General features: G+C 39.0%; 1 long non-coding RNA gene across 2 annotated transcripts in view; it reads left to right on the forward strand.

Moving 5' to 3' along the window:
* The window catches only part of LOC129645892 (uncharacterized), a 44127-nt gene that overhangs the window by 1216 nt on the left and 22468 nt on the right, over positions 1-20443 (forward strand). The window contains exon 2 of one of the 2 annotated variants that reach the window (XR_008711537.1): positions 6278-6359. This is a non-coding gene — a long non-coding RNA (uncharacterized LOC129645892). Of the gene's footprint in view, positions 1-5923; positions 6360-20443 lie in introns of those variants that run through there. The other variant, XR_008711536.1, reaches the window with a different exon arrangement.

Below are 20443 nucleotides of genomic sequence, written 5' to 3' on the forward strand. Positions count from 1 at the left end.
GTAGAATTAAAGCCGTTAAAATGCATTTTAAAGAAACTTTATTATTTTTAATTTTTGGATTAATTTTAATATTCTTTTCCCCTAAATTCTTGAGTTGGATATTTCTATTAACCGTTCTTTTTCAAAATGTACATCTAAAGCTGTGGTTTTCAAACTTGAGTATGCATCAGAATTACCTAGAGGTCTTGATAAAATACAGACTTCTGGATCCCACTTTCAGAATTTCTGATTCAATAGGTTTTGGATGGAGTCTGAAAATTGTATTTCCGTCAGGTTCCTGGGTCAATCTGTGGGCTTGGGGACTAACTTCAAGAATCACAGATTTATTAATGCAATGCATTTCCATTATATACTGCTTTAATTATGTTACACAAATTTTGATATATTTTATTATCATTTATTAGTATGATTTAAAATTTTCTAGTGTGTATGACCTTGTGATCTTTTTTCTTTTTCATATCCATGACTCATTTATTTTGTAACTGGAAGTTTATACATCTTAATCTCGCTCACTTTTTTCTTTCTTCCCTCCACCTGCTGCCCTCTGGCAACCACCTGTTTGTTCTCTGTACATATAGCACTGTTTCTGTTTTGTTATATTTGTTCATTTGTTTTGAATTTTAGATTCCACATATAAGTGAAATCATACAGTATTTGTTTTATTGTCTAATATATTTTTCTTAGCATAATACCTGCTAGGTCCACCCATATTGTCACAAATGGCAAGATTCCATTCTTTTTTGTGGCTGAGTAATATTCCATTGTATGTATGTACCAAACCTTCTTTATCCATTCATCTGTTGATGGGTCCCTAGGTTGCTTCCGAATCTTGGCTATTGTAAACAATACTGCAACAAACATAGGAGTGCATATGTATTTTCTAATTAGTGTTTTTATCTTCTGCAGATAAATATGGAGAAGTGGAATTTCTGGATCATATAGTAGTTCTATTTTTGACTTTTTGGGGAATCTCTGTACTGTTTTCCACAGTGACTGCACCAATTTACATTCCCACCAAGAGTGCGTGAGGGTTCCCTTTCTCCACATCCTGCTATTTACTGTCTTTTTGATAATAGCCATTCTGACAGGTGAAAGAGGATACTTGTGCTTTTGGTTTGCATTTCCCTGATGCAGATGTTCCCAACCTCTGGGATCTAACACCTAATGATCTGAGGTGGAACTGAGGTAATAATAAAAAAAAATAAAGTGTACAAGAAACATAATGCTCTTGAATCATTCTGATACCATTCCCCACCCCTCCCTACAGGTCTGTGGGAAAATTGTCTTCTATGAAATCGGTCCCTGGTGCCAAAAAGGTAGGGGACTGCTGTCCCAATGAATAGTGATGCTAAGCATCTTTTCATGTCCCTATTAGCCATCTGTATGTCTTCTTTGGAAAACCATCTGTGGAGATCCTCTGCTCATTTTTTTAATCAGGTTGTTTGCTTTTTTTACTTTATTTTTTTTATTTTTAAATTTTTTAAAATTATTTTTTTTCTTTAGGTCTGCACCATGCAACATGTGAGGTTCTAGTTCCCCAACCAGGGAATCGAACCTTTACCCTCTGCAGTGAAAGCATGGAGACTTAACCACTGGACTGTGAGGAAGGTCCAGGTTGTTTGTTTTTTAAATATTGAGTTGTATAAGTTCTTTATCATATTTTAGATATTAAACCCTTATCAGATATATCATTTGCAAATATTTTCTCCCATTTAGTAGGTGGTCTTTTCATTTTGTTGATAGTGTCCTTTGCTGATCAAAAGCTTTTTAGTTTGACGTAGCATGGCAACCCACTCCAGAATTCTTGCCTGGAGAATCCCCATGGACACAGGAGTCTGGCAGGCTACAGTTCATGGGGTCACAAAGAGTCAGACATGACTGAGCAACCTAGCACAGTGCAGAATCCAACTTGTTTACTTTTGCTATTGTTTGTCTTGCCTAAGGGGACATAAGCAAAAAATATTGCTGAGATCAGTGTCAAAGAGCTTAACTGCCTATGTTTTCTTCCAGAAGTTTTATGGTTTCAACTGTTACATCTTTAATCCATTTTGAGTTTATTTTTGTACATGGTATGAGAGGGTAGTCCAGTCTGATTCTTTTGTACATACCTGTCCAGTTTTCCCAACACCATGTATTTAAGAGGCTGTCTTTTCCTTATTGTATATTGTTGCCTCTTTTGTCACAGATTGACTGCCCATATAATGTGGGTTCATTTCTGGGCTGTCTGTTCTGTTCCATTGATCTATGTGTCAGTTTTTGTGCCAGTACCATACTGGTTTGATAATTAGGTTTGAAATCGGGAAGCATGATAACTCCAGCTTTGTTCTTCTCTCTCAAGGTTGCTTTGTCTATGTGTCTATGGAAAAAACTTCTGTTTCCGTACAAATTTAGAATTATGTGTTCTAGTTTTGTGAAAAATGTCACTGGTATTTTAATAAGAATTGTGTTGAATCTGTTGATTGGCTTGGGTATGGTCCTTTAACAAAATTAATTCTTTCAATCCGTGAACACAGTATATCTTTCCATCTGTGTCATCTTTAATTTCTATCATGTGTTTTACAGTTTTCTAAGTACAGATCTTTTACCTCCTTAGTTAGATTCATTCCTAGATAGTTTATTCTTTTTGGCAGGATTATAACTGGGATTGTTTCTTAATTTCTCTTCTGATAATTCACTGCTGGTGTATAGAAATGCAACAGATTTCTATATATTAATTTTGTATCATGCAGCTTTTCTGAATTAATTGATTAGTTTTATTAGTTTTTTGGTAGCGTCTTAAAGATTTTATATGTATCATGCCATCTGCAAACAGTGACAGTTTTCCTTCTTCCTTTTTAGTTTGTCTTCCTCTTATTTCTTTTTCTTGTCTGATTGCTATGGCTAGGACTTCTAATACTATGTTGAATAAAAATGGTGAAAGTAGGCATTCTTGTCTTGTTCCTGATCTTAGAGGAAATTCCTTCAGCTTTTCACCATTGAGTATGATGTTAGCTAAGGGCTTGAACTATCTGGCCTTTGTTATGATGAGGTATATTCTCCCTATACCCACTTTCTGGATAGTTTTTACCATAAATGGATGTTGAACTTTGACAAAGTTCTTCGGCAACTATTGAGATGATCATATGGTTTTTATTCTTCAATTGGTTAATGTGGTGTATCACATTGATTTTCAGGTGTTGAACCATCCTTGTATCAGTGGGATAAATCCCACTTGATCATGGTCCTTTTAATGTATTGTTTAATTTGGTTTGTTAATATTCTGTTGAGTATTTTTCCATCTGTGTTCAGTGATGTTGGCCTGTAATTTTCTTTTTTGTGTGATAGCTTTGTCTGCTTTTGGTATCAGGGTAATGCTGGCCTCATAGAATGAGTTCAGAAGCCCTTGCTGCTGCTGCTGCTAAGTTGCTTTAGTCGTGTCCAACTCTGTGTGACCCCATTGATGGCAGCCCACCAGGCTCCCCTGTCCTGGGGATTCTCCAGGCAAGAACACTGGAGTGGGTTGCCATTTCCTTCTCCAATGCATGAAAGTGAAAAGTGAAAGTGAAGTCACTCAGTTGTGTCCAACTCTTAGCGACCCCACGGACTGCAGCCTACCAGGCTCCTCCATCCACGGGATTTTCCAGGCACTAGTACTGGAGTGGGGTGCCATTGCCTTCAGAAGCCCTTATTCCTCTAATTTTTTGGAATGGTTAGAGAAGGATAGGTGCTAACTCTTCTATAAATTTTTATATAATTCACCTGTAAAGCCACCTAGTCCTAGACCTTTGTTTATTGAGAGTTTTTTAAAAGATTCTTATTTTATATTGGAGTGTAGTTGATTAACAATGTTTTGTTAGTTTCAGGTGTACAGCAGAGTATTTCACTTAAACATATAAATGAATCTATTCTTTTTCAAATTCTTTTCGTTGGGAGTTTGTTTTATTAGATTCAATTTCATTACTGTTCAGATTTTCTGTTTCTTCCTGTTTCAGTTTAGGACGTTGTACATTTCTAGTAATTTGTCCATTTCTTTTAGGTTGTCCATTTTATTGGCATATAGTCTTCCATATAGTTTCTTATGATCCTTTGTATTTCTATGGTGTTTTGGTTTAGCTTCTTTTTCATTTCTGATTTTATTCATTTGGTCCCTCTCCCTTTTTCTCTTGATGAGTCTAGCTAATTTTGGTTATCTTTTCAAAGAACCAACCTTTAGCTTCATTGATCTTTTCTGTTGGGCTTTTAAAATCTCTATTTCATTTATTTCTGCTGTGGTCTTAATGATTTCCTTCCTTCTACTAAGTCTGGGTTTGTTTTATTCTTCTTTCTATAGTTCCTTTAGGTGTAAGGTTAGGGTGTTTATTCAATATTTTTCTTGTTGAGATAGGCTTATATCATTAAAAACTTTCCTTTTAAAATTCCTTTTGCTGCATCACATAATTTTCTTGTAAGTTTTAAAAAATATTTATGTATTGGCTGCAATATTTAAATATTTGGCTGCATTGGGTCTTAGTTGCAGCGTGTGAGATCTTTAGTTGTGGTATGTGGGATGTAGTTCCCTGACCAGGAATTGAATGTGGGTCCCCTGCACTGGGAACATGGAGTGTTAGCCACTAGACCACCAGGGAAGTCCCATCACATAGGTTTTTGATTGTCATGTTTTCATTTTCATTTGTCTTTAGGTGCTTTTAAATTTCCTCTTTGATTTCTTCAGTGATCCATTGATTGTTAGCGTATTGTTAGCCTCCAGATTTTTGTGTTTTTTGCAGTTTTTTTTTTCCTTATAGTTGATTTGTAGTCTTGTAGTGTTGTGGTGAGAAAAGATGCTTGATATGATTTCAGTTTTCTTAAATTTATTGAGGCTCATTTTTTGGTCTACCATGTGATTTATCCTGGAGAATATTTCATGTGCACATGAAAAGAATGTGTATTCTGCAGCTTTTGGATGATGTGTTCTCTATTATCAGTGAAGTCTATTTGGTGTAATGTGTCATTTAAGGCTAGTGTTACCTTATGGATTTTCTGTCTAAATTATCTGTCCATTCATGTAAGTGGGGTGTTGAAGTTCCCTACTATTAAGTTGTTATTGTCAGTTTCTCCCTTTATATCTATTAATATTTACTTCATGTATTTATGTGCTCCTTTGTTGGGTACATATGTATTTATAATTGTTGTATCTTTTTCTTGGATTGATCCCTTGATCACTATTTAATGTCCTTCTTTGTCTCTCATAACAGTGTTTATTTTAAAGTCTATTTTGTCTGTTGTAAGTATTGCTACACTAGCTTTCTTTTGATTCCATTTGCATGGAATCATTTTTTCCATTGTTTCACTTTCAGTCTTTGTGCCTCTTTAGATCTGAAATGAGTCTCTGGTCAGCAGCATATAGATGGGTCTTATTTACATATCCATTCAGCCATTCTGTGTCTTTTCGTTGGAACATAGTCCATTTACGTTTAAAGTAATTATTGATAGGTGTGTACTTATTGTGGGGTTGTTCTGTAGTTTTGCTTTTTTTTTGGTTGTTCTTTTCTTCCTGTTTTGGTCTCTTCCCTTGTGATTTGATGACTATCTTTAGTGCTATGTTCGGATTCCTTTCTCTTTTTCATCTGTGTATGTATTATAAATTTTTGGTTGGTGTTTACCGGGAGGTTTACATATAGAAATCTATATGTGATTATTTTAAGTTGCTGATCTATAAAGTTCAAATGCATTTTTAAGAATTCTGCTAATTGGGACTTCCCTGGCAGTCTGGTGGTTAAAACTCTGTGCTTCCAATGCAAGGGGCACGGGTTCAATCCCTGGTCAGGGAACTAAGATCCCACATGCCATGTAGCCAATAAATAAATACTTAAAAAAAAAAAAAAGAATCCTGCTAATTACTCTTCCCTACTATGTTTACTGTTTTGACATCATATTTTATATTTTTTTGTTTTCTGTGCCCTTTTACTACTTAGTATGGATATAGATGATTTTACTACTTTTATCTTTTAACCTTCTACTAGCTTACTACATGGTTGATTTTATATCTTTACTGTATGTGCCTTTACTAATGAAATTTCTCCTTTTGTAATTTTCATATTTCTAGTTGTAGCCTTTTCTTTTTCACTTTGAGAAGTCCCTTTAACATTTCTTATAAAGCTGGTTTGGTGGTGCAGAACTCTTAGCTTTTGTTTGTCTGTAAAACTTTTGATCTCTCCATCTAATGGAAATGAATCTTGCTGTATAGAGTGTTACTGGTTGTAGGTCTTCCCTCTTTAATCACTTAAAATATATCATGTCACTCTCTTTTGGCCTTCAGAGTTTCTGCTGAAGTCAGCTGATAGCCTTTGGGACTCTCTGTGATTCCTGGACCTTGATGTCTTTTTTCATTCCCAGGTTAGGTAAGTTTTCAGGTATTATGTCTTCAAATATCCTCTCTGTCCTTTTTTCTGTTTTCATTTTGGAACCCTTATAGTATGAATGTTAGTATCCTTGATGCTGTCCCAGAGGTCTCTTAAACTGTCCTCATTTCTTTGTATTTTTTTTGTATTGAGGTTCTCCTATATTTGGTGCATATATATTATAATTGTTATATCTTCTTCTTGGATTGATCCTTTGGTCATTGATCCTTTGGTCCATCATTGTCTCTTGTAATGGTATTTATTTTAAAGTCTATTTTATCTGATATGAGTATTGCTACTCCTGCTTTCTTTTGATTTCCATTTGGATAGAATATCTTTTTCCAGCCCCTCACTTTCAGTTTGTATGTGTCACTGGGTCTGAGGTGAGTCTCTTGTAGACAGCATATATAGGGGTCTTGTTTTCGTATCCATTCAGCCCAATCTGTGTCTTTTGGCTTGAGTATTTAGTCCATTTACATTTAAGGTAATTATTGATATATATGATCCTGTTACCATTTACTTTATTGATTTGGGTTTGTTTTTGTAGGCTTTTTCTTTCTCTAGTGTTTCCTGTCTAGAGAAGTTCCTTTAGCATTTGTTGTAAAGCTAGTTTGGTGGTGCTGAATTGTCTTAACTTTTGTTTGTCTGTAATGCTTTTGATTTCTCCTTTGAATCTGAATGAGATATTTGATGGATAAAGTAATCTTGGTTGTAGGTTTTTTTCCCTTTCATCACTTTAAATATATTCTGCCACTCCCTTCTGAACTGCAGAGTTTCTGTTGGAAGATTGGCTATTAGCCTTTTGGGGGTTCCCTTGTATGTTATTTGTTGTTTTTCCTTTGCTGCTTTTCATATTTGTTCTTTGTGTTTAACTTTTGTTAGTTTGATTAATATGTGTCTTAGCATGTTTCTCCTTGGCTGTATCCTGTATGGCATTCTCTGAGCTTCCTAAACTTGGGTGGCTACTTCCTTTTCCATGTTAGGGAGGTTTTCAACTATACATCTTCTCAAATATTTTCTCATACCCTTTCTTTTTCTCTTCTTCTTCTGGGACCCTTATAATTTGAATGTTAGCATGCTTGATGCTGTCTCAGAGGTCTTAAACTGTCTTCATTTCTTTGTATTCCTGTTGTTGTTGTGATTTCTACTACTGTGTCATCCAGCTCACCAATCTGTTCTTGTGTATCATCTAATCTACTAAAAATTGCCTTCTAGTGTATTTTTCATTTCAGTTATGGTATTCTTTATATCTAGTTCTTTATATTTTTCTAATTTTTTGTTGATAACATCTAACTTCTCACTCTGTTCATCTGATTTTCCTCCTGAGTTATTTGAATGTCTTTATGACCATTACCCTATACTCTTTATTGAGTAGATTGTTTATCTCCACTTAGTTCTTCTGGGTTTTATCTTGTTCTTAGTTTGGAACATATTCCTCTATTATCTCATTTTGCCTAGTTTGCTGTTTTTATTTCTCTGTATTTGGTAAGTATTTACATTTCCTGGCCTTGGAAAAGTGGCCTTTTGTAGGAGGCATCCCAGCAGTATGCTTTCCCCCTGGCCACTACAGCTTTATGCCCTAGGAGTACCCCCTATGTGGGCTGCAGGGGCCCTTCTGTTGTGTGAGACTGATTGCTGTGGGTGGTCTGATAGGTGTGGCTGTCCCCTTGCCCAGTTGGTTGCCAAACTGCACTGTGTGGAGGCTGCCAGCCACTAGAGGGTGGGGCTGGGTCATGAGGCAGCTGGCTGTGGAAGCCCGTGGCTTTCCAGGCCTAGTACTGGCACACTGGTGAGAGGTTATGGGGCGGAGGGTCCTGGATCTTTTATTAGCCTGTGGATTGGTGGGGCTGGGGCCCAGGGGCATCCCAGGGCTGGAATCAGCCTGCTGGTGGGTAGACTTGTGTTCCCTGTTCCCCAGCTAGCTGCTCAGCTAGATGTCCCGGCACTAATGCCATGGGGGCCATGTTCCAGTTCTAATAGGTTAGAGGGAGGATTCTAAAATGGCCCTCACCAGCACCAGGGTCCTCATAGAATGAGCACCCCGAAAGGGCTGCCACCAGTATCTGTGTCGCCGGGGTGAGCTCCAGTTGCTTCCTGCCTCTCTAGGACATTCTCCAAGATCAGCAGGTAGATCTGACCCAGGCTTCTTTCAAATTACTGCTTCTGCTCTGGGGCCCAGAGCATGTGAAATTTTGTATACACCCTTTAGGAGTGGAGTTTCTATTTCCCACAGACCTCTAATTCTCCTGAAAGTAAGCCCTGCTTGCCTTCAAAGCAGAGTGTTCTAGGAGCTCATCTTCCTGGTGCAGGACCACTGGGGGAGCAATGTAGGTCTTGGAACTCTTGCTTTTTGGGGAAAACCTCTACGGTGTTGTTATCTTCCCATTTGTGGGTCACCCACTCAGGGGATGGGTGTTGACTATATAACACCCCTTCTACCTGTCTTCTTGTGGTTCTTTCTTTATATCTTTAGTTAAAGAAGATTTTTTCCATTAGTCTTCTGGCCTTTTTCATCAATAGTTGCTTTTTTTTTTTTCAAATTTTGGTGTCCCCATGGGAGGAGGTGAACTTAGATTTTTCCTCCTCTGCCATCTTGGCCACTTCTGGTATTGTTATCCTTTGTTACTGATTTCTCATTGTACTGTACTGTGGGCAGAGAACATGGTTTATATGATATAGATCTTTGGTATTTGATGACATTTGCCTTGTGGACTAGGGTATATGGTCAAGGAATCACTCCAAAGCCATTATTTCTTCAAATATTACCTTTCTTGAATTCTCTCTATTTCCTCCTTGTGGAACTTCTGTTTGACTCCCTTTTATATTTTCCAGGACTTTTGATCTCTTTTTCATTTTCCCATGTTTTTAACTTTGTTCCATTCTGGTTATATATCTTCTAGCATACAAATTCTCTCTTCATCTGTGTCTAATCTGATATTAACTATCTATTTAGTTTTTATTTTCAGTGACTTCATTTCTCATTTCTAGAAATTACATTTAATTCACTTTCAGAAAGTTCTGTTCTTTTATAATGCCTTATTTACTTATGGTAATAAATCTTTCTTTGATATCTTTAATACTTATGAAAATGCTTATTTAGTAGTGTTCTGTAGTTGTTGTACTTATAAAGGACTTGGGAGCTGAATCTTAGCTTGTGTGTCCGTGCAGATCCTCATTTAAATGATTGCTCCTTTGTGCTTTGTGATTATCAAATTTGAGATGATTTCTACTTAGCATTGGCTATGGGAATCTCAACAGGCCTTTATTTAGAGCATGACCTTCAAAACAATTTTCCATTTGCTTCTACAAGGCCAAATTTTCTAGAAATATCATATACTCAGAGCCAGGCACACTAGGATCGATTTTTATGTCAGTCTCTTGGCTTGGGGATTCCCTAATAGTATTAATTCAATTGTGTGACATTGTCCCTGTTTATAAATTCTTAAGGGAGAGTTCTTTTCCCTACTCAGAGTCTAGTCTAAAAGCTTCTTTGTTATTTTCCTCTGCCAGTCGACGAGTTTTTTCCTAATCTATCCTTTCACTGATATTCCATTCCTTTGAAAGCTCTGGCTTTATGTGGGAATCTCAGTTTCAATTTATGTTCCTTGGCCCAGAATCTTTTGTTCCCGGTTGGTCATTAAACACTAAGCTCCAATTTTCAGTTACACATGGCATATTGAATACCTCATGACAGTAAAGGGGGGTGGGGAGAAAGATAGGGTAGGTATGGAGATGATAGCACCAAACTTTTGGAAGGTGGAAAGCAAATGGATGAGGAGTAACTGACTTTGCTGTCAGTGAATGCTGAAACCTGGGCTTCCCTGGTAGCTCAGCTGGTAAAGAATCCGCCTGCAATACAGGAGATCCCAGTTTGATTCCTGGGTCGGGAAGATCTGCTGGGGAAGGGATTGGCTACCCACTCCAGTATTCTTGGGCTTTCCTGGTGGTTCAGCTGGTAAAGAATCCGCCTGCAATACGGGAGACCTGGGTTCGATCCCTGGGTTGGGAAGATCCCCTGGAGAAGGGAATAGGCTACCCACTCCAGTAGTCTGGCCTGGAGAATTCCATGGACTGTACAGTCCATGGGGTCGCAAAGAGTTGAACACTTCTGAGTGACTTTCACTTTCAAGCCAGCAGTAAAGCAGTACAGACTCATGCTAATTCATATCCAGAACTCTGAAAGATTTAGAAAAATAAAGCACCATGCTACTGTGAAGGTGAGTGAAGATGATGCTAAAAACAAGAATATTGTTTGAAAGTCTGTATAACAAGAAGTTAGATCACCTCATCTCCCACCCTCGAAGAAGACTAAAGGTTTATCCTCTAGAGAGGCTGCACTTGAGGGTCTTTGGATTGAGAGACTTAAGGCAGAACTAAGAACAGGGACACTGTACTGAATACTAGGGCCCTAATTCAAAGTTGATACACTGAATAGGTTCACCCCAAATGCATTTCACCCCCTTGGCTCTAAGCATACCAGTGGCTGGCTTATACGTCTCAGGCAGAAATTTGAGAGAGTCTTCTCCAGAGAGACAAAACAGCCTAAAAGAAAATCTGTCAGAGGCATGAAACTCTATATTAGACTGCTTGGGCTGCCATACCAGAATACTGCATACTGGGTGACTTAAAGCTAATTTTATCGAAGTTCGGAGTCGAGAAGTCTAAGATCAAAGAACTAGCTGTGTTGGTTTCTGGTGGGGGCTCTCTCCTTGGCTTGCAGATGGCTACCCTCTCATTGCATCCTCCCACAGCCTTTCCTCTGTGTGTGTGGAGAAAAAGAGGTCTCTGGTGTCTCTTCCCAATGGGAGGGTAGCTGTTACATAGGTTGGTTAGCGAAACATAGCTGGGAAGGGAGAATTGTACCAAGCCCTGAGTAAAAAGAAAGAGGTAGTCACGAGAGCATTGTAAACAAAGGAAACAGCAAGTGCAAAGGCCCTGAGGCTAAAACAGACGTGGAATGAATCAAGAACATTAAGAAAGCTGTGGCTTTATGGCAAAAAGTTTTCAGATAAACTAATAAATACTAGGCTTCCCAAGTGGCACTAGTGGTAAAGAATCTGCCTCCAGGGCAGGTAGACATAAGAGACCCAGGTTCGATCCCTGGGTCAGGAAGTTCCTCTGAAGAAGGAAATAGCAACCCACTCTAGTATTCTTGCCTGGAGAATTCCATGAACAGAGGAGCCTGGCGGGCTGCAGTCCATAGGGTCACACAGAGTCAGACATAACTAAAACGACTTAGCACGCACACATGCTCACTAGTAATAGAACCATTCTATTTTTCCTATTCTTTACTAAAACCTGTTCAAGATAGATGTTACTATTTTTAGTTAAGATATGATGAAACTGAGCTTCATGAAGATAAGGTAACTTGCCCAGAGTCACTGTGGCAGATTGAATCAGTTTTATGGCCCTTATTTTATGTATAAATAAATGTTTATTTGGGTGTGCCAGGTCTTAGCGGTGGCATGTGGGATCTTCCGTCTTAGTTGCAGCAGGCAAACTCTTAGTTGTATCCTGTGGGATCTAGTTCCTTGACCAGGGATTTAACCCAGGCCCCCTGCACTGGGAACTTGGAGTCTTAGATACTGAACTATCAGAGAAGTCCTTCCCTTACCATCTATAACAAGTCTCAGGAATACTTTTATTTTCTTTGACAGGTGCAATATATTCTTTAAGGGATGTAAATTATTGTACTTGGTCATTATGGGAGGCCAAATGAAAGAAGGCAAAATAGTGTCTTTCTGGCTCTACACAGGCATTAGAAAACCAGTGACACCAAGCCCAAAGAGGACAAGGGCGTAAGGCTGCCCCAGGCATGAGTTCTGTTATATCAGCCTCTCAGAAACCACCATTCACAAGTTCAATTACTGCGGCAAACTCTGTGGGTCGGCTTTCCCAGACAGTGTCATCTCCAGATACGCTTTCATGCCCTCTAAAGTGTGGTCAGCTAAACACCACATTGTCTACACTCCTTTGCAACTAGAGTCCTGGAAACAAATTAGATTCCATCAATTGTATGTGCTCAGGTGAGAGTTAGAAGTTGCAAGTGCACTGGAGACTCTCTTGTTCCTGGCCGTTACTGACATCAAGCTTGGTCCTGGAGATGTGTATCTATTGGCTTTGTTTCTCTGCAGAACCCTGACTGATACGATTACTATTAGCAAATATCCATTTGTCTTGTTGTTGGGTTCATTTAATTAATTCTGTGTTTTTCCATCTTGTATTAAAGCTTTTTAATTAAAATTTTATTTTCTAATAGATAATATTGCCACTTGAACCTAGCCATTAAGTTCCCTCTCCTGAGACAACTACTGTTTCCATTTCTCGTGTGTCCTGCTAGAGAGTTTCTGTATATTGCTGGTATATTTTTGGTTTTATGCCAGTGGTAGCATATATGCATATTTTCTGCATTTCACTTTTTCATTTAGGAGATTCCTCCATAGGCTATGTAGTATTCCAGTGACTATATGTTTCATTTATTTAACAATCCCTTATTAATGATGTTTAAATCATTTCCAGTCTTTTGTTCTTACAGACCATACAGCAATAAATGACCTTATAAAAATTATGCACATGTAAGTGTGTCTGTGGGACAGATAAAGTCTTTAAAGTTAGAATCCCTAGACTACAAGGGATGAGTGTTTTTAATTTTTGTCAAAATTATACATGTGCAAATGTCAAGAATTTTACAGTTCTACAGAGTTTGTTTAAAAACAATGAAAAAGAGCAGTCCCTAGTCCCTTTCCCCCTATTTCTGTCTTCTCAGAGGAGTCAATCACTTTGAATTATTTTAGTTGCTGCCATATTTCAAAATAGCTTCTTTGTATTACTTCTTGATTTTTTTCCATTTTAGGCATCATCTATGCACTTCCTGTTAGGAAAGAAGATTTCACTCTCTTTCATCCCCTGCCCCCACCTTCATATTCCTCTACCCTCCTAATGTAGTTATATTTGTCATTTAGATAGACAAACTTTCAGAGTTTACATTATTATGCTGATAGAAGTTTTTTATAGCTGAACCAATCAGTAAATTATGCTAACTTTTCTTTTCCTGAACAACTTTTTATTTTCCATGGAGTTAATAATTGTCTTATTTTTCATTTTCATCATTTTCTGTGAGCACACCAAGATGTTCAAGCTACAGTTCTCTACCAATTGTCTAAGTCTCTCATTATACTGAGACACATCCAGTTACCTTTAAATTATATCTTATAGAAATCTCTACTGGAGTTTTCTGACCTCCTCCAAAGTGGTAATGGCATGGGACTTCCCTGGTGGTCCAGTGGTTAAGACTTTGCCTTCCAATGCGGAGGGGTGGGGTGAGGGGCAGGTTTGACACCTGGTCAGAGAGCTAAGATCCCATATGCCTTGTGGCCAAAAAAAAAAAGAAACCCTGAATGAATTGGCTGTCCTGTTAGCCTAGAGCCAGCATGACACTATGAAGCTTAAGCTTCAAGAACCTTCATTTGCCTTAGCAACGTATCCACATGATACATGAGTTTTGTATAATTTGAAAAGCGAGACATTTTAACTGTGTTTGGTTAAATACATTGTCTCTTTCCTATTCCTCTTTCCTTCTGTCACATTTTCTCTCACATTACAGTTTTGGGATCCAAGCAAGGGGAATTAGGTTGGAGATCCATTCAGCTTGTATTTAGTTGGATTATTTATGTAGTTTGTAGTCACATCTGTATAAAGTTCAGTTATTGTCATTCATCCTAATAGGAATTGCTATAGGAATATTTGTGTGTGTGTGTATGTGTGTGTGTGTGTGTGTGTGTGCTCAGTCACTATATTGTGTCTTTACAACCCATAGACTGTAGTCCACCAGGCTCCTCTGTTAATGGGAGTTTCCAGGCAAGAATACTGGAGTGGGTTTCCATTTCCTCCTCCGGGGATCTTCCCCACCCAGGAATGGAACTCGCATCTCTTATGTTTATCTGCATTGGCAGGCGGATTCTTCACCACTGCACCAACTCAGGAATATTCCTACCTTCTATTAATACTATGCTAATTCATCCTGGGTTGTAACACGAAGGTGCAGAGGTTATAACAAGATGTGAATATGTCCTATGGTGCCTAATGACAGAAGTAGGTGACTAGGGGCAGAAAAACAAGGTCTGAATGTATGGAGCTGGAAGATAGTCTGTGGAAAAGTTTTTTCCTTGTGTCAGCTGTAGGAAATTATAAGTGATGGATTCAGTTTCTAACATTTTAGTTTTTGCCTATCAAGAATATACTGATTAATGCAACACATAGAATTATAAATGTACTGTATAATTTTTCTTTTTTGGTGTGAAACATCTAAATAGAATTTATCAGAATTCTGTTTAAGCCTGTAGCAGTATTATAAATAGCGCTATGTATATGTAAAAGTTGCTTGTTTTGTATACATCTCTACAATTGATAATAAAAACAAATTTTGATTAATCATGCTGGAGAAAAGACTGAATTATCTCCATATTCTCTCTAGAGAAAAATATCACAAAATCTTTGTCATATGTAGAGATGACCAAAAAGTATACAGCATACACTTAAGAGTTTTACATTTCATTGTATGTAAATTTTACCTCAAATTAAAAAAGGGCAAGAATTGTAAAAAAAAAAAAAAATTGATCTCCTATTTAGGGCATGCATGCTGAGGTTCCCTGGTGGCTCAGATGGTAAAGCATCTGCTTGCAATACAGGAGACCCAGGTTCAATCCCTGGGTTGGGAAGATCTGCTGGAGAAGGAAATGGCAACCCACTCCAGTATTCTTGCCTGGAGAATCCCACGGATGGAGGAGCATGGTAGGCTACAGTCCACAGGGTCGCAAAGAGTCAGACACAACTGAGCGACTTCACTTCACTTCATTATGCTGAGGTAGATGGCAGGAAATGTACTGACACCTGCACATTGTTCCGTGTGATATGCATCAAAAAATAAGATGAATTGATGGACAGTTGGAGAACTGGATGGAGAAGGCAATGGCAACCCACTCCAGTACTCTTGCTTGGCAAATCCCATGGACGGAGGAGCCTGGTAGGCTGCAGTCTGTGGGGTCGCTAGGAGTCAGACACGACTGAGCGACTTCACTTTCACTTTTTACTTTCATGCATTGGAGAAGGAAATGGCAACCCACTCCAGTGTTCTTGCCTTGAGAATCCCAGGGACGGGGGAGCCTGGTGGCCTGCCGTCTATGGGGTCGCACAGAGTCGGACACGACTGAAGTGACTTAGCAGTAGCAGTAGCAGTGGAGAATTGGATAGATTGACAGATCTTTGATAAATTAAGTATAGTAAAATGATAACTGTAGAATTTAGGTGATAGGTATTGGTATTTATTGTAAAGGTTTTGTAACTTTTTCTATAGGCTTTAAATTTTTCATAATAAATTATTTGGGAGAAAAATTATGCGGCTGAAAAATATAGAGTAAAGGTATTAGAAACTTGAATCAAGTAGTTAACTCATAAAATAATATTATATTTTTCTGGATTTTTGTGATGTTTGTGGTATTTGTCAGCTCTTTCAAATTTGTGGTTTGTTTTGCTTGCTCATTCTATCAATACATAAATATTCATTTATTCAAATATTCAAATATTCATTTTCATACCAACATTTGTATTTGTAATTTTGTATTTTACTTTCTTAAAGAGGATCCCCGAATTGTATAAGCTTCAGGCTCCATAAAGCCTGGATCCACCCCTGCCTGCTACATAGCCAACATTCTGAAATCTCTTTCCACATTCTCTTTGGAATCTCCAATCTCCATTGTCCTTAAGATTCCCTTCATCCTCCTGGTGTTGCAGTTCCTGTGTCCTGGATTCTATGTCTTCTTATCTTCTTCATTCTTTGATTCACCTTCATTTTGATGAACCAGATATTCCAGTAGTTTCCAAAGAAAGGTTGCATGAGAAATACACTTTGGGGACCTTGAGATTGTCAAATTATCCTTATTCTGCTCTGCCACTTGATTGATAGTTTGCCTGAGTATAGAGTTAGAGGTTGGAAATAATTTTCCTCCAGAATTTTGAAGGCAGCTTCTAGTTGTTTTCTAACTTTTAGTATACCTATTGAGAAATCTAGTCATTCTGATTTCTAATTCTTTATTTATGATCAGTTTTTCTATCTCTGAAAGTCTTGGAGAAGGCAATGGCAACCCACTCCAGTACTCTTGCCTGGAAAATCCCATGGACGGAGGAGCCTGGTAGGCTGCAGTCCATGGGGTCGCTAAGAGTCGGACACAACTGAAGCAACTTAGCAGAAGCAGCAGCAGCAAGTCTAAAGGATCTTCTTTTTATCCTTAGAAATTTCACAATGATATGACTCAATGTGGGTCAATTTCTATTCACTGATGCTGAGCACTCAGAGGGCCCTTTCAGTGTGAAAACTCATGTCCTTACAGTCTGGGAAGTTTTAAAGAATTAGTTTTTAAAGATAATGTTCTCTTCTATTTTTTTTCCCTCCTATAATTCCTGGGCTAGTCTTCTATTTCTTGTGTCTTTTCTCTTACTTCTGTCTCTTTGCCTTTCTGCTTTTCTTTTTTTTGGCCGCACCACACAGCTTTTAGGATCAAAGTTCACCAACCACGGATTGAACCTGGGCCCCAGCAGTGAAAGTGCCAACTCCTAACCACTGAACCGCCAGAGAATTCCCTCTCTCTGGTTTTCTTTCTGGGAGATTTCCATTTAATTAATTTTTCTATTTTTTTACTTTATTTTTTAATTGGAAGAAGATTACAATGTTGTATTGGTTATACAGTCACAGTTATACATATATCACTTCCCTCTTGACCCTCCCTCTCCTCTTTTGATCAGTTTTTCATTTCTTCTTTCCATTTTTGGTTTCTCAGATTTCAATTTCATTCATTGACTCCTTTAAATAATATCTTATTCTTTTATGGTTTCAATAGTGTGTCTCTGAGGATATAAATTATAGGTGTGGTTGTGGGTGTGTTCTGTTGTTGGAGTTTTCTTCCCTCCTATATAGCTTCAGTTTTATCCAGGTTTCTTCTTTTCTGTTAGTTTTATTGTTTCTTCTGTTACAGGCTGCAATCTGTGGTTGTTGGCTCATTTTTAAGAGTGGGAGACTAAAAATCTGACAAGATGCTCTGAATGCATGGGTAGGGTATATCAATTGTGGACTTTGCTATAGGATGATCTGCCTGGGACATTTCACTGGGAAATCTCTGATGTCAGTATATCTAGGTCTTTCCCCTTAGTCTAGTCAGATTTCTCATAGAACACACTTACTCTCTTGCCTGAAATGTAAATGGTCCTATCTTTCCCCACTGCCAAGGGACTAGTGCAATATGGCACCCAGAGTCAGAACCTGCAGGGATAGAATTCCCAGCCTCCCAGATTGAGTCAGTTAAACAAATTCACTGTAGACTGGAAGGGATGGATGTATTCACTTTGTATTTCTAAAAGGGCACTAGTGTACATTTAAAAAGGCATACCCAATGATCTAGGGAGAAGGCAATGGCATCCCACTCCAGTACTCTTGCCTGGAAAATCCCATGGACGGAGGAGCCTGGTAGGCTACAGTCCATGGGATCTCTAGGAGTCAGACACGACTGAGTGACTTCACTTTCACTCTTCACTTTCGTGCAGTGGAGAAGGAAATGGCAACCCACTCCAGTGTTCTTGCCTTGAGAATCCCAGGGACGGCGGAGCCTGGTGGGCTGCCATCTATGGGATCGCACAGAGTCGGACACGACTGAAGCGACTTAGCAGCAGCAGCAATGATCTAGGGCCTGTAGACACCAATTACTATTGGTATTTGTTTTGATCCATTACTTATTGTTACCAATGGAATGTTGAATCCTTCCGTAGTTGAGCTTATACTCACATAATCTTCTATCTGCAAAGACTGTGTGAAAGTGAAGTCACTCAGTCATGTCTGACTCTTTGTGACCCTATGGACTGTAGCCTACCAGGCTCCTCTGACCATGGGATTTTCCAGGCAAGAATACTGGAGTGGGTTGCCATTTCCTTCTCCAGGGGATCTTCCTGACTCAGGGATCGAACTCCAGTCTCCCCCATTGCAGACAGACTCTTTACCATCTGAACCACCAGAGAATCCAATGTTATTAATTAGAGTACCTGGCTATTTTTTATTATACACCTCACCCTGGCTTGGGAGATTCTTATGTGTTCAGTTAGTCCACAACTAATGCATGAGGAGTCATGCTGTAGGTTATACTGCTTTGCAATGGAGGGAATAATGCCACATACATCAAGGATTGGTCTTTGACCAGCAGGAGCCATAATTAAAAGAAATAAGATCAGATGAGCTATATTAGCAGAGGAAATTCAATCAGACTCCTCACATGATTTGGACACTAAATTTGTGATTATGGTCATATTCAGCATTTCCTGGGCCTCCCTCCTTCTCACTATCCTGATTGATTCCCAGCTAGTAAGTTTATAATTTACCTACCATTTGGTTAAAAGGCATTTTCATTTTTATGTTAATATTTCTGGTGAATTGTGAAATAAGTTCCTGTCCCAGATTACTCAGTGAATTATCATCAGGCTGGTTGCCCACATTGTGTAAAACCCAAAAGGCAGAGGGAAATTTAATTTTTGACTCATATGTTTAGTTGTATGTTTCCCAGTTCATAATTCTTTGCCCACTCTTTTGCAATCCTTAAAGCACTTGTGCTTTATCAAAGCTAAGTTTAAAACTTATTTGGGGACGCCCACGCACTGTAACTATGACAAGGGAGCCAAATTAATGAATTAATTAAAAAAAACTAAAAAACTCCTTATTTGTATTTACCAGGTTCTTTTACAGGTGTCGTAACCAGATATAAGGAATCAGGAATATCATATTTCTGCACAATTTCCTTAGTAAGCTCCCTAAGAGTTGATTCCATAATGGCAGCTTTTACTAATTAAGCATTAATTGTTCTGAGAACATACTTTTGGCCTTGATGGGCTAGGCAGCAGGGAAACTTATGTACCTTTCAGAAGTGGGCAGGGCGTTACCTCCAGGCACAGAAGTAGGTAGGGGAAGGCCAACCTCATGGGGCTGTTGAATGTAGCATGTTGGTTGTTAAATACATTGTCAGACCCTTGCCAAGGCAGCATTCGTTTTCCCTTGTGATCACTCTGTTCTTGTGTCGTTTTGCCTGCCTCCCTCATCTTGTCAAAGTATCTCCGGCTTTGTTCCAACAGGATTCCTTACCAGGGGTTTCGTGGCATCCACAAGAGGAACCAGGATCTTAATTTTGTGAGAACTGCCAGTCAGTCGAATCAAGCAGCCAAGCCAATGGTGTAAACGTTTAATCACAGCCCAAGAACTTGAATAACTAAGAGAATGTCCCATTTTTATCTCTAGAGCCCAGGTTCGTGTCATGGAGGCTGCCTTTAATCTTGCACAGAGATAAGACCCCTCATGCTCTTCTCGAAATATCCCCCACCCCAGGCGAGGTGTAGGATGTTTGCTGCTGAAGGCAGTTTTTTTTTAAAAGAAGATGGAAGCCTCAGCTCTAATACAGCGCTTCCTCTGCAGTGATGCCGGGTGTCTGCAGGGGGCGCTCTTGCCCAGGGCTGGCTTCTGCAGAGCCGGGAGGAGAGACGAACATTGGTGGGGCTGGGCTTTCCTATCATTGGGGTTCTTTTTTAACAAGGGAGCTTGCGTTTGTCTGAACGTGACCAATTCCCGTTGCACAGCTTGGGACGCAGAAATACTTGATGTCCAATTGTTGTTTTGAATTCAATAAGCAGCTGATATAACTGACATTCAAAAGGAGCCTGGGCTTCAGCATCCTCAGGAGGAGAATCCTGAGGCCAATTCTTTCCTCTCGCTCAGGAATCCCAAAAGGCTCTAGCTTCCATCAGCCCCGGAGACACACCTCCTGCACTGATTGCTGATAGGGACCCAGAGGAAGGGTGGCAAGTACAGCTGTTTATAAGCTTCCGAGGCAGTCTGTGGTTCCAGCCCTATACAAATTCTGATACAGTACCCAAATGTGGGACGTCTGTCCCCAGGGTCCAACATGCCCATTAAAATCTATGCCTGCTGTTTGGTGACAGGGCGCTGGAAGAACAAAAGCCTCTCCCTGGACCAGGGTGAATGTCTCTACAGTGTAGGGGTA

Source organism: Bubalus kerabau, chromosome 3, assembly GCF_029407905.1.
Source record: "Bubalus kerabau isolate K-KA32 ecotype Philippines breed swamp buffalo chromosome 3, PCC_UOA_SB_1v2, whole genome shotgun sequence".
Classification (NCBI taxonomy): Eukaryota; Metazoa; Chordata; class Mammalia; order Artiodactyla; family Bovidae; genus Bubalus; species Bubalus kerabau.